This window comes from Astyanax mexicanus, chromosome 11 (genome assembly GCF_023375975.1).
Source record: "Astyanax mexicanus isolate ESR-SI-001 chromosome 11, AstMex3_surface, whole genome shotgun sequence".
Taxonomy (NCBI): Eukaryota; Metazoa; Chordata; class Actinopteri; order Characiformes; family Acestrorhamphidae; genus Astyanax; species Astyanax mexicanus.
Genome location: NC_064418.1, coordinates 28,338,226 through 28,351,897, shown reverse-complemented (window position 1 = coordinate 28,351,897; position 13,672 = coordinate 28,338,226). Strand labels below are relative to the sequence as shown.

General features: G+C 38.5%; 1 protein-coding gene across 4 annotated transcripts in view; it reads left to right on the top strand.

Moving 5' to 3' along the window:
* The first annotated feature begins 4,547 nt into the window (after positions 1 to 4,547).
* enox1 (ecto-NOX disulfide-thiol exchanger 1) overlaps positions 4,548 to 13,672 on the top strand; it is a 105,032-nt gene continuing 95,907 nt past the window's right edge. For 2 of the 4 annotated variants that reach the window (XM_049484757.1, XM_007251718.4), the window contains exon 1: positions 4,550 to 4,680. The gene's annotated coding sequence lies outside the window, so the exon portion shown is untranslated. Of the gene's footprint in view, positions 4,681 to 13,672 lie in introns of all 4 variants that reach the window. The other 2 variants (XM_049484756.1, XM_007251719.4) reach the window with 2 other exon arrangements.

Here is a 13,672-nt window from a genome sequence, read left to right as displayed (position 1 = left end):
AATCACAGAAAAATAGGAGACCACCTAAAAATTATCAGTTTCTTTGATTTTACCAAATTGAAAACCTGATGACAAGCCGTCAAACCAAGCTTAACTGATTGAATTTCAAGGGTTATGCCACCAAATATTGATTTCTGAACTCTTACTGTTTTCTTTGCATTATTTAAGATCCAAAGCTCTGCATCGTTTTTTTGTTATTTTAGCCATTTCTCATTTTCTGCAAATAAATGCTCTAAATTATGATATTTTTTATTTGGAATTTAGGAGAAATGTTGTCTGTAGTTTATAGAATAAAACAACAATGCTAATTGTTGTTGTTGTTTTAATCAAACATTTACCTATAAACAGCTAAATCAGAAAAACTGATTTAGAAACTGAGACGTGTATGGGGTAAGATTTTTTTTCTTAATAAGATTTCTTAAAATAAGCAATCGCAAAATCCCAGATTGGGTGAAGTAAATATTAAATCATGCAAAAATCATTTTAATTGGCTTAAAATTGGACACAGAATATTAGTGTATAAGAATCACTTAGTGGTGCTTATTTTTTACTTAAATAAGTCTGTCCTTAAGATATGTTACTTTGAAACCACTAATTTGTACTTAAGTACCACTTGTTTGTAGTTACAATTATATACATTTTGCCACTATTTAATACAGTTCAAGCAAATTTGTGTGAGCTGTCCAACTAAACGTTATAAACATATTAACAAAAAATAAACAATTTATCTCACTGCAAGCATTAGCTGTTAAATATTGGACTTGTTTCACAGGTGCTGCATCCAATCTCTGTACTACACTGAAATTCACAGAGCTTCTAAGAGCGACTTATTGTTTTACTAACTATATTTTGTAGAAACAGTCTGCATGATTGTTTTTTTTATATCTGTGGCAATAGAAATAATTGAATGGATTAACAAATACTTTTGTCAATATAGTTTTTTTTTGCAATGAAGTGAGCTGTTTTGTGTGCTGCATTTAGATTAGAAATTATTTTTTAATAGTCAAGTCATAATAATATTAACCACATACGGTTACATGCATTGTGAGCATGAATATCATGGCAATATTGGGCTGTTCAGCTTGGTTTGATGGCTTGTGATTATCCAGCTTCCTCTTGATTATATTGCAGAGGTTTTCAATTTGGTAAAATCAAAGAAACTCATAATTTTAAATGGTCTCTTATTTATGGCCTGGACTTTTTTCCAGAGCTGTATTGACCCTGTGTATACACAACTTTGTGGTTTATATATAGTGTGCAGACACATCCATATTTTTTTATTGTGCATTATACTATGACTATAGTAACAATAATCTTCTTTCTGCCTAATGTAAGGCCAGTGCAAAGCCTTTCATAGACATTCATGATCATTGAAAGCATATTTTTGCCATGACGTGTATAGCTTATACCTTGAATGAATGTATGTAAACCCCCAAACATAAATGAAATATATGCTGTCTCATCAACTGTACATTTCTGTGTGTGTGAGGCAGCATGAAGAAACCCAGTGGTAATGAGACATTCTTCCTCTCTGGAAAATCCGCTGTCAGCTGACAGTCAAACTTGATAAACCAGTTTGTGCACACGTGCTTTTAACTCCCAGTGCTGGGATATCCCAGTAACTGAATTAAACAGATACAGTTTATGTGGTTTAGTTGTGAAATTTAATTCAGAATTTGGCTCTGCACAATGTTATTGCAGCAAATGGAAGTGTGACTTATAATAGGGTTGGCCTTTTGTTATAGAGTATAAACACTGATGTGTCTGCGGACACTTTTGCTGTGTTAATTTCACAACAGGTCACCTGTACTCTGGACATGTGATATAACTTGGACGTGTGGTTAGCTGTAATTTTGGTTTTATTCTGTATTGTCTGCCTCTAAAAGATGTGTATGTAAGATGTGAAGCTTTTTGCCAAATACATAGTTTAGAACAGAAAGTCATATAATACAAGGTCATTTTATTTCTGTCCACAGTTTAAAAATTAGGTAGATCCCTACATTTATTTTTGTTCAATTAGTATAAATATACTCTTTTGTGTAAGTCAAATTTCCACCCCTTAGAGATAACGCTTTACTTATGTTAATTCAGTTATTATTATTAATTATATATATATATATATATATATATATATATATATATATATATATATATATATATATATATATATATATATATATAATTATTATTGTCCCCAGTTTTTATGTATTTTTAATGAAAGCCTTGGTTACTATTGGGTAAAATTGTCTGGAACAGTATGTTTCTAATATTAATATTTAAATATTCCTTACATGCATTAAGCCCAACTAAGTTTAGGGTTAGGATTTCAGCTTTAAATATAATTTTCCCGTATTTGACCCACAATTTAACAGAAGGGTTAAGGCATTATTCACATTATATTATGCCTGTATAATTTAATGTAATTTTATGAATGAAATACTTATCCAGTATATAACATGTTTTGAATGACCAGCAGGGGGCGTAAAAGTACCAGAAATGCTCAGTACTGTGAGCTACACACCGATTCAGATTGCTCCTAATGGAGATCTGATTGGTCAGAATTTGAACATTTCCTGTTACTTTAGGTAAGAAATTATATAGTAGTACAACAACAACAACCAAAAATTATAACCATTACATCAGGGGAGTCCTGCACACCCCACACTAAGCACGTTGTAATATTTTCACTTCTTGCATCTTGTATTCCTGGATTAATGAGTTTCTTAATCAAGCAACCTATATATTTAGAATTATGGGGGTGAGAATGTGACATAAAACATAAAACAGTGCAGAGCACAGGGTTTTTATGACTACAACTGGGAAAAACTGTAATATATTCACTGTCCACATGAAGTTCTGAATTTTTAATGAAGACACAACTGAAAAATAGTATTCAAGAAGGATATCAAGGGTTTAATGTTTTACAATCTGTTAATCTGTAAATGCTCAATTATTGTACTATTTTGACAAGAATTTGTAAGTGACTTCTATGCTGAAGAATCCACCTTATGACAAGTTTATAACAGGTAAAGCCTGTTATATTGGTGGACCAGTGTGGTTAAGGTAAGATAAGATAAGATAAGATAATCCATTATTAGTCCCACACTGGGGAAATTCAGTGTTACAGGAGTAAAGGAATAGCAAGGCACTCAATAGAAAAAATAAATAAATTAAAACAGCACAGTATATACAATATAAATAATAACATACAACAGATAAGTTAAGAACACTTAAGGTTGTATTTGCAAATAATTACACATTGCCCCTTAATTGCACAGGGGTAATTGAAAAACTATTTCACATTATGTTACACTAAAAAAAATCAATTTTTTGTAAGTGTGTAATGTTTAAACGTGTGTGTGTAATGTTCTCCTGTCTCCTACCACCTGCACTGGGTCTAGTGGGCTTCCCAGGACAGAGCTGGCCTCCTGGCCTCTTTTAATGAATTTGTCCAGTCTCTTCTTGTCTGCTGTTGAGATGCTTCTGCCCCAATAGACCACTCCATAAAAGCTAGCTGGTCAAGCTGGATGTTGACCGGCTTGATCATGCTAAAACTGGTCAACTACCATGATCATTTTGGCTAGGCACCTTGGTCATGCTGGTCAACCAACTTGGTCATGCTGGTAAACCAGTTTAGTTGTACTGGTCATACTGGCTAACCAACTTGGTAAAGATGGTTAACCAACTTAGTCGTGCTGGTCATGCTGGTTAACCAACTTAGTCGTGCTGGTCAACCAATTTAGTCATGCTGGTCATACTGGCTAACCACCTTGGTCGTGCTGGTTAACCAACTTGGTCATGCTGGTCAACCAACTTAGTCGTAGTGGTCATACTGGCTAACCCACTTGGTAATGGTTAACCAACTTAGTCATGCTGGTAAACCAATTTGGTCATGCTGGCCATACTGGCTAGCCACCTTGGTGTTGCTGGTTAACCACCTTGGTCGTGCTGGTCAACCAACTTGGTCGTGCTGTTCATACTGGCCAACCACCTTGGTCATGCCACTTGGGTCAACCAACTTGTTTGCGCTGCTCAACCCACTTGGGTGCGCTGCTCAACCAACTTATTTGTGCTGGTCAACCAACTTGGGCGTGCTGGTCATACTGGCTAACCACCTTTGTCGTGCTGGTTAACTAACTTGATCGTGCTGGTTAACCCACTTGGTCATGCTTGTCAACCATCTTGGTCATGCTGGTTACACTGGATAGCCACTTTGGTCATATTGATGATACTGGTCAACCACCTTAGTCATGCTGGTCAGGTCAACCCTGACCATCCTTGTCAGGTAGTTTGGACCAAGCTGGTAGACTAGCTTAGTGTGGTTGTTCACCATAGTGGATCTTGCCCTGCCAAAGACATAAACTGGGCAACCAGTTATAACCAGTTTGCCCATTATAAACTGAGCAGGCTGTTTTATTCCGTTTATTATTTAGATAAATCATATGCATGATTCAGATGACCACCACACTGAGCTGCTCGTGAACGCGCTGAAACACCTGAACCGTCCTTGCTGCTCGGTGCGCGCGCACGCTGCTGGGTGGCGCGCGCCCCCGCCAGGTTGAAGGCGGTGCGAGCTGTGGCGCAGCGGCGGAGCTCCACATCAGCCATCCGGCTCTCGGCTCCAGCAGCACGGCACCGGAGATCCGCAGCTCGGCGTTCGGCGGGAACTTGCTGGAGGAGGTAAGAGGCTGGGTTTTCGCGGGCAGGCGGACGGTCGGTCGGTGTGTGTGGAGCTGTGGAGGCTGGGTTTTCTCTTCTCCGCGCGACGCTGTTTCTGAGCTGCTTCTCTCCGTTGCCTCTATGCTGCCTCGGCAGCCGCGGAGACTTCAGCCAGCGTGCTATTGTGTTGATCCGCAGCGTGCAGCGCCTGAGCGGAGGAATGGAGCGCGTGCCGCTCTACATTAACCGGACAGTTAAACTTAAGGGCGCGCAGGACACGATACGAGCACCGCTGACCTGCATAGGTTCGGGCAACGTTCGGTACTTGTTGGGGAACAATCCGGATTATTTGAAACGTGTTGCATGTTTTCAGTGGTAATTACTGGTGACAGGCTCGTGCGTGGTCAGCGCCTATTCATGCATGCGTGTGAGTTAGTAGCCTATAACCGAGCCTATAACTGTGCACGAGGACTGGCAGTTACTACTTCGCTGACAGCTGCTCAGGAAGTTCTCCTAGAACAGTGTTCACTTCTCTCAACACCACCAGATTCAACCAATCAGCCTTTTAACAAGCCCTTTCAGAGTTTAAAGTGATAAAGCAGGGCATTCACTAAAATGTGCAGGCCTTCTTTGTTCCATGTTTTTCTACCCAAGCTCCAAAAAACGCTTGTCCACACTCATTAGCAACAATCCGAATTCAATCTCTTTAAAGTCCCAAACACCGACCCTCTCTGATCTGCATTCTCTTTGATCTTCGCAAAGGTGCGTCATCAGCTTTAAAGAGCGCCGTGCTTTTAATGAGCCATTAAAAAGTAACAGCAGCTCTAATGAAGCTCAGTGATTGAAGGAGATGCCTCTGATTGGCTGATGGCCTTGATGACACGGTCACCTGGGAGACGCTTCAGCACCATGGAGAGGGTTCAGCGTTGTGCTGGGATACAGCAGGGCCAAACACTCAGCAAACTCAGCTCAACTAAGATCAACTCTCACTTACAGCATAAACAGCTCTGAAAAAATAAGAGATCACTTAAAATGATGAGTTCCTTTGATTCTACCAAATTAAAAACCAAATTGAAAAATCAAGAGGAAAATAGATGATCACAAGCCTTCAAACCAAGCTGAACTGCTCGAATTTTTGCACCAGGAGTGTTGCATGAAGTTATCCAAAAGCAGTGTCTTGAAGGACTGGTGGAGGAGAACATGCCAAGATGCATAAAAAACTGTGATTAAAAATCAGGGTTATTCCACAAAACATTAATTAAGTTTATGGATATTTCTTTGCATTATTTGAGGTCTAAAATCTCTGCATCTTTTTTATTATTTCAGCCATTTCTCATGCTCTGCAAATAAATGCTCTAAATGACAATATTTGTATTTGGATTTTTTGAGAAATGTTGTCTGTAGTTTATAGAATAAAACAACAATGTTCATTTTACTCAAACATAAACCTATAAATAGCAAAATCAGAGAAACTGATTCAGAAACTGAAGTGGTCTCCTACTTATTTCCAGAGCTGTATCTATACACACTCTCTCCTGCTGCACCCAGTAAATTCTTCAGTGTCAGACCAGTGTATAACTGGTAGTTATAAGACTGTTTGAGTGATTGACCTGTTTGGTCACTTCCGCAGTATAAACGTTCTGCACACACTTAACACCTGCACTTTTACTGAATATAGCAATGCTTTTTTATTTAATGCTGTTTCCATTAGTGAATGATTTCCAGTAAATTAAGCTGTGCTAAATGAGCTTTACACACACACTACACCAGGGGTGTCAAATCTGTCCATGTTGGCTCAGTGTGTCTGCAGGTTTTTATTCCAGCCAAGCAGGAACACATGTCATCAGCTGTTTAAAGACTGACTGTCTCTGATTAAGCAAGTGGGATCAGGTGTGCAGCCACACCGGACCGGTATACAGACTTCTGACACCCCTGATCTAGACACTTATATTGCATTTCAGACAGCAACTAGAGAGTGAAGTTCTGTAGTGTTGTCCTGTAATATATCTGTCTAGAACAGTATTAGAAAAATAATGGTGGATAATGAGGCATGTGCAACAGCAACACTGTGGGAGAATTTGCATTGATGTATGTTGGTAATCCAACAATTCATCACATCAGCAATCACTTCCTATTTAGTTTATATCATTTAGTTTAGGTTGTGGAGTTGGTCAAACTACACACAGCTCTGGAAAAAAATAAGAGACCACTTCAATTGATGAATTTCTTTGATTTTACCAAATTGAAAACATCTAGAATATAATCAAGAGGAAGATAAATGATCACAAGCCTTCAAACCAAACTGAACTGCTTGAATTTTTGCACCAGGAATGACATAAAGTGGTAAGATTGTGTGGAGGAGAACATGCCAAACTGTGATTAAAAAACAGGGTTATTCCACCAAATATTGATTTCTGAACTCTTAAAACTGCATTTGAGGTCTGAAAGCTTTGCATCTTTTTTGTTATTTCAGCCATTTCTCATTTTCTGCAAATAAATGCTCTAAATGACTTTTTATTTTTATTTGGAATTTGGGATACATGTTTTCTGTAGTTTATAGAATAAAACAACAGTGTTCATTTTACTCAAACATAAACCTATAAATAGCAAAATCAGAGAAACTGATTCAGAAACTGAAGTGGCCTCTTATTTTTTTCCCCAGAGCTGTATTTGATGGATTTTATTGATTTTTATGTGAAAATAGGTTTATCTAATGATTCTCTGCAGAGAACAAATTATATCATGCAATGACTTTGTTTCTTTGCTTAATTTAACATATTTAATATGACCTTTTACAAAGATTGTTTTATTTCTTCACTTATTTATTCCAGCAAAAAAATAGAAATTTTGAAAGGCCATATTTAACTTTGCTTCCTGTAGAGCAGAGGCTGGGAAAGTTCAGTACACTTTGCCGACATACAGTTACACACCGGCTGTGTCCCAATAATAGACTACACACTAATACTACAAGGTGTTGTCTATACACTAATCTTGTCCAGGCTAGTACAGAAAATTCAAATGTGCTTACTCATTTTGTAGGCTTTTTAATAGTAATTGATGAAGCATTGCCAAATCCAACATACATCACTGTAAATCTTTGCTGTCTAATGAAAAACATGTATTTTAAAAACTTTACAGGAGAGAGATAAACCTCCTTAACTTTCAATGTAAGTCAATGTAAAAATAGTTTGTTTTAGGTTATTTTGAAGAATTTTTATTGGTCCATTATTCAATTTTTAATGCAGTGTAAGGGAGAGTTAAAGTATGCAGTAAACCAAAAAATCAACAAAAATGGAGATACTAGGTTTTCATCCAGATGTCTCATATATATTTTTTTAATATTGTTTCAGACGTTAGTAGCTATTTTTTTCTGTCTGTGGTAGATTAATGTCTATTATGACCACATTTACCATTTACCACATTTAATACTCCACAGTTTTAACGCTTTGACTCTACCACATTCTGCATACTCAAAACTAGTTTTTACAAGTAACTATTATGCAGTTGAGATGCACCCACTGACCTAAACTGCCAATTAACAGGTAAATTAAATATGGTCTGCTCTAGCAGGAAAAGCAAACATCTGTGCAGGAAACCTTATCTTCGACCTGCTAACTTATTTTTTTCATGCTTAAAAATCAGTACAACCTCTCTTATGAAAATGGTTGTCCACACTTTTGCTTAAAGCTCAAGCCCTATGCGTACGGGATTAGTTTCTCAGGGGACCCTGGGGTAATTTTCTCTTTTATGGGGGGTCCTCTGTGATTTTATTCGCATCCAGAACGACCATGTATGTGTTTTTCTGACGTCCTCTGAAAAAAAGTACAGGCTGAATTACCTACAGTTTTTTCTGAACTCCGTGGTCCTCCGGTAATTTTAGTCCTGTCACACACCATAGTTACACTTTGGGCAGGTGTTTCCATTTAAACACAACAGTGAGTGAAAATGGAGGAGCTACTGAACGTGATGTCATGTGACTGAGAAAGCAAAAAAAAATCACTCGTCCTCCATTTTTTTAAAATGCTGTCCAGATAGTGTGAAATATTTTGCACATACGTCCCCCTGAGAAGCTAATCCCGCCAGGATAGGGCTTAAGACTGTACACACAAGCACACCATTATATGAGTGATGGTGAACAATGACCACTGTCTTACATCTAGGTGACATGAGTTACCATTCTATTTCCTAAGAGTGTGGACGGTTAACATGTACCAGGAATACATAGGTCATAGATGCATTACCACCCACAGTGGACAGAGCAGTGTGTCATGGAAGCTAAAAACACTGCATTGACCTTTTGACAGGGTTGTTTGTCCGTTCACACAGACTATTCCTGTCTGTTTCCACTCGTCTTTATCATTAAAACATATTGCTGCTTTGCAGGGTGTTTTAAAGAGGTATTTTGAGTAAAGTTATTGATATGATGTGCTATACTGTGTATGATAAATGGAAATCTCTGGGCATTACTGAAGAGAGGTTTGAAAATGATTAACATGTTGAGATGTTAATAAATCAAATATGATCAGATGTGTGTCCTCCGCATAGCTCACGATACTGAAGGACATAACAGAATTATATATTCAGGAGAAGAAACCCCTCAGAGGACACTGTAACATTGTTGGCTGCAGCTGATTTGTTATAATGCAGCCCTTCATTGTTGTGTTCATTGCTGTGTTTTGGCAGAAACAGCAGAGAGCTGACCAATTTACATTACCCTTACCAGGAAATGTCCTGATGCTTGCACTGTTTATAAATACGGTCACGGTACAAAAGCCAAACTCCCGATGCTTTCCAGTCGCTGTGAAATTAAATTATTGTCAGTAATTGCGGTGGCATTTTAATGTAGTACATTACGTTTGCCTGGTTCTGGTCTTTTAAAAAATGTTAATTCAGCTCCGAGACTGGAAGGTCTTCCTGCTGGCCTTGTCTTTTCGAAAAGCCCAGCTGTGTTTTCCATCGATCCAAAGGGTGTCCAATTAGGCTCGCTTACAGCTCTGCAGATACACGGCTGCCTCTTTTTTTAACAGGCTGCATTTTCATTAACATTTTCCACCGGCCCTGCGTGCCGAGGGAGCTAAAGCGCTTGTGTAAATATCAGCTGGAGAAAAATGACTGTCAGTGTGGATGCATTGTGTTGCGTCGCATGCTATGCATTTGTCTGTTTGTTCTGTTGTAGAGAGAGCAGAAACACAAAGGAGTGGTGTGGTCTCTTTTTAGACAGCCGTGTGCAGATGAAAGCTCAGGTCTTGCGCACGGCCAGCCTTCACTCCGAGATGTGGGATGCTGGGAAGATGATGGTATTTGCAATGGCATGCTTTTTCCTCTCTTTCCGCTGGCCGTCACACCGGCCGTCTCCTCTGGTTAGAGGAGCCTGGCGTTATTAGTGTCACCGCATCAGATATAGTCATCCTTGGGTGTCTGCTCTTCCATTCATCAACCATGATCATCACAGATGAGGGCAGCGTCACCCATTGTGCCAGATTAGAATGGCTTTGGTCACAGCTGGTCTTTGTCCTCAGGGGACACCGTTTCTTATTGCTCCTCAGCACAGCAGATTTGAAAGTGGCCTTTGATGTGGGGATACTTTTTGTGATGGCGTCTGTGCTCCTATAAGCTGTATTTTATAGGAGCTGGGGAGCCTTCCAGTAACGCTTGGCATCAAATCAGGTTAATTTAATTTATATGGACATCCATGGAAAGGCAAGCAGGAAATGCAATTTGCTGCTCCTCAGTTGCTGGAATAAAGGCGACTGGTTTAGTGTACAACGAAGGGAGATAAAGCAAGAGCCTGAGGGGGGGAAGGACAATGGCAAAGCGCGTTGCCGAGGACTGTTTATTTCTTGCACATATGCAAGCACTATGGCAGGCAAAACGTCCCTTGTGTAGTATTTTGCAATGCAATTAAATTATACCTCATTTTCTTCTATTCCTGTAAAAGAAATATTTACAAGGTTAGAACTGGCTGGATTTCTCTTCAGCTCAAGTCGTTTTTTTATTGTAATTATACAGTACATTTTAAGTGCTGAAATTAATTAGCCATGAGGAGCACTTAATATGCTATTTAAATTGCCTTTCCCCTTATGATGAGGATGAGTTTGTTATAGAACAACTACGCCTGTCTGTTAAACAGGTTTTCTTTTTCTTTACCTCACCTGTCTTTAATCATTTCATTTAACACATCCTGCAATAGTGGGTTGCAGTGGAATGTTCTTTTCAGTAGAGAGAAAAAAAAAAGCACCACATGACCTCAATTATGTTTTCATTTGTCTTGAGAGGTGTGTTGGCCGCAGCTCTCAGTGTTAGAAGAATAAACGGGGGGCGTTGCAGATAAGAGCGGACCTTCGGTCTTCCTATTACCAGCGTGTGACCGGGAAGGGATTATCACACTCACTCACACACACACACACTCACTCACATACGAGCAACTGTTTTTTTTCTGTTTTTAACTCATTTCACTGTTTGAGGCTTGGTTGGGAGAGAATTTAGTGTGTCTTTAAATTTAACACAGCTGCACTTTCTATTTTACAATGGTATGGAAATGAAGCTGGAATAAGTCTTAAATAGAATCATTATTATAAAAAAAACAAAGAGTTGTTTATTACATTTTGCACCTTCAAATAGTTTTTAGTGATGCCATTAAAGAACTACCATTAAATCCATTAATCAATCCATTATATATCTATTTAAAGTTTTTTTGCATGACTGGGCTTTAATATAGGTGTGTGACTTACTGTACTGTTAGGAGTGAATATAATAGCAAACATTAAGGCGTTAAATTAAGGCTTTGCTTAGTATAGGGTTTACTTTGTCCCACAAAATTAGACACTAAGAAATCAAACTTCATTTGCAGAAAAACAGCTAAAGAATGCAAACAATAGCCCTAAAAAAGAGATATGCCAACTGACTAACGTCAGCTAGTGTGCTGTGCCAGTATGCTTCTTTGGTGCTCCGCAGCGCCTGTAGCGGTAAAACCGATATACCTCACAGCACTAGTTTTATAATTCCTAAAGTTGTGTGGACATGTAACTTCCCTTGATACACAGTATCTCGTGTACTGCGAATGCGTCGTAGAAGGCATTACCACCCACAGTGGACAGTGCAGTGGATGGTGATTTCTGTGACTGGCACATCTGACTATAATTGTCCATGCAAATAGACATGGAACAGGATACTGTAATGATATACATGACATTTGACTTAAAGCAAGTAAAGGTTAGACATCAGACATTCATATTACAATGGTCCTTTTTAGGGATGGTGGATTCTTTATTATGATTTAGAATTTTTTTTAACCTTTAGTTTTTTAATTGTAAGCAGCACCATTTAAAGTGATGTGCAAGCTGTTGTTTCCTTTACATTTAATTTCAATCTTATTTACTTATTTGCTTATTTACAAATAGTAAGCAGCCTCCTTCAACCTTACATGCAGCTTTTATATTAAACACGATGCAAACATAACATTTCTGCATTTCAGTTATATTTACTTTTGACTATCCCGTTTTGAAAGTCACATTCATTTTAATATAAAGTCACATTATTTTAATATAAATTTAGTTTTTCAGATCTTGCACTGTAAACCCATAAAGTGTATAAGATATACTGCATAACTATGCAGTAACGTGGTGCCTGGAATATGTTGTGAATATAAGACTCAGTTTACTGTTCACATAATAGAGAAGAATTGTTAGCGTTCTGTGTCTGTAGAGCGTAGGTTAAGTTGTGGCGTTTCGTGCAGCTTCTGAGTGTGAGGCTGTAGAGATGTGCAGGTGCTGGGCTGCAGCAGTGGTGCGCATGTGGTGCGGGATTACTGCAGATGAGCTCCTGCTGTTCCCTTAGCAGGTGCTGTGTGTTGTGATTAGGGGTCACTTTGAGAGAGGAGCATTGGCCAGGCTCTGTGGAAGACCTTCTCCGCTGTGACGCTGGGTCACGGCTGCGCTTTCAGCCATAGGCTTCAGTGTGTCCAAACCTAGTGTGTCCAAAGCCTGGTGGCAGCGTGACAGTGAGAAATGGGCTCTTACAGGAAAGAAAGGGATTTTTCCTCTGGAAAGAAGACAGATTATTTTAGTCGTTTTTCTTCCTCTAGAGGGAACAAAGAGAAGAAAAGGCAAGCTTTAATCTGCCATTCCCATTGCTTGGCAGGGAGGGGGGAAAAAAGTTCCTGCATAAGTGAGATGTTCATATGGGCACATAAAACGTCCCCTAGTTTTGTAGATTTCATTTTGTTGGATAATGCAACAATGCCCAGGCACTGTGGAGGCTAATGGTGTTTGCTATGCCTAGAGAAGACCTTAATTCGTCTCTCTGTAAAGGCTTTTAAACGGTTCTGGGATTGGTCATAGAGTTCTAGTAAAAAAAAAAAAAACGTAAAAAATGATGTGGAATATTTTTGTGGTATGGAACTTCTCAATGCTTTGAAAAAGACCAAGTAAACAAGTTTTTACAAGATGATCTAATTGTGTATTTCAATTTACAAATGTCCTGTAATTAGTGGTGATAATCGCAGAGCATCTCATAATCTAATATTATCACGACACAATGCCCACGATAACAATATCACGATACTGGGATTCTGCGATACTTGACATATTGCAAAAAACAAATTATCTGGTATTTCACAGCATCTGTGTTACTGAAAAGCATAAAATACTCCTAAATAAGCAAATACCAGGAATTATGATTAATTGGTGTCAGTTTCACAGAATTTCACTACCAAGATTCTTCACTGCAGGTTTACCCTATTTATATGATTATAGCGCCACCACAAGGAGCAATAAACCATTCATTTTAGTAAGTCAATTTGGGGGGATGTGTGTTTAGGGGTTTAGAGCATCTATGTTTCAATAAAGTATAGAAACAAATATGAATATTTGCTGTCATGTATCGATACAATATGGTAGAAACAAAACAATATGTCAATATATTGTCCCGCCCTTTGTCCCAGCAAACGCTGGGATATTTGTCAGCAAACTCTGTTCCAAATTTCCACTTGATGTTACGTCACATCAATAACTTG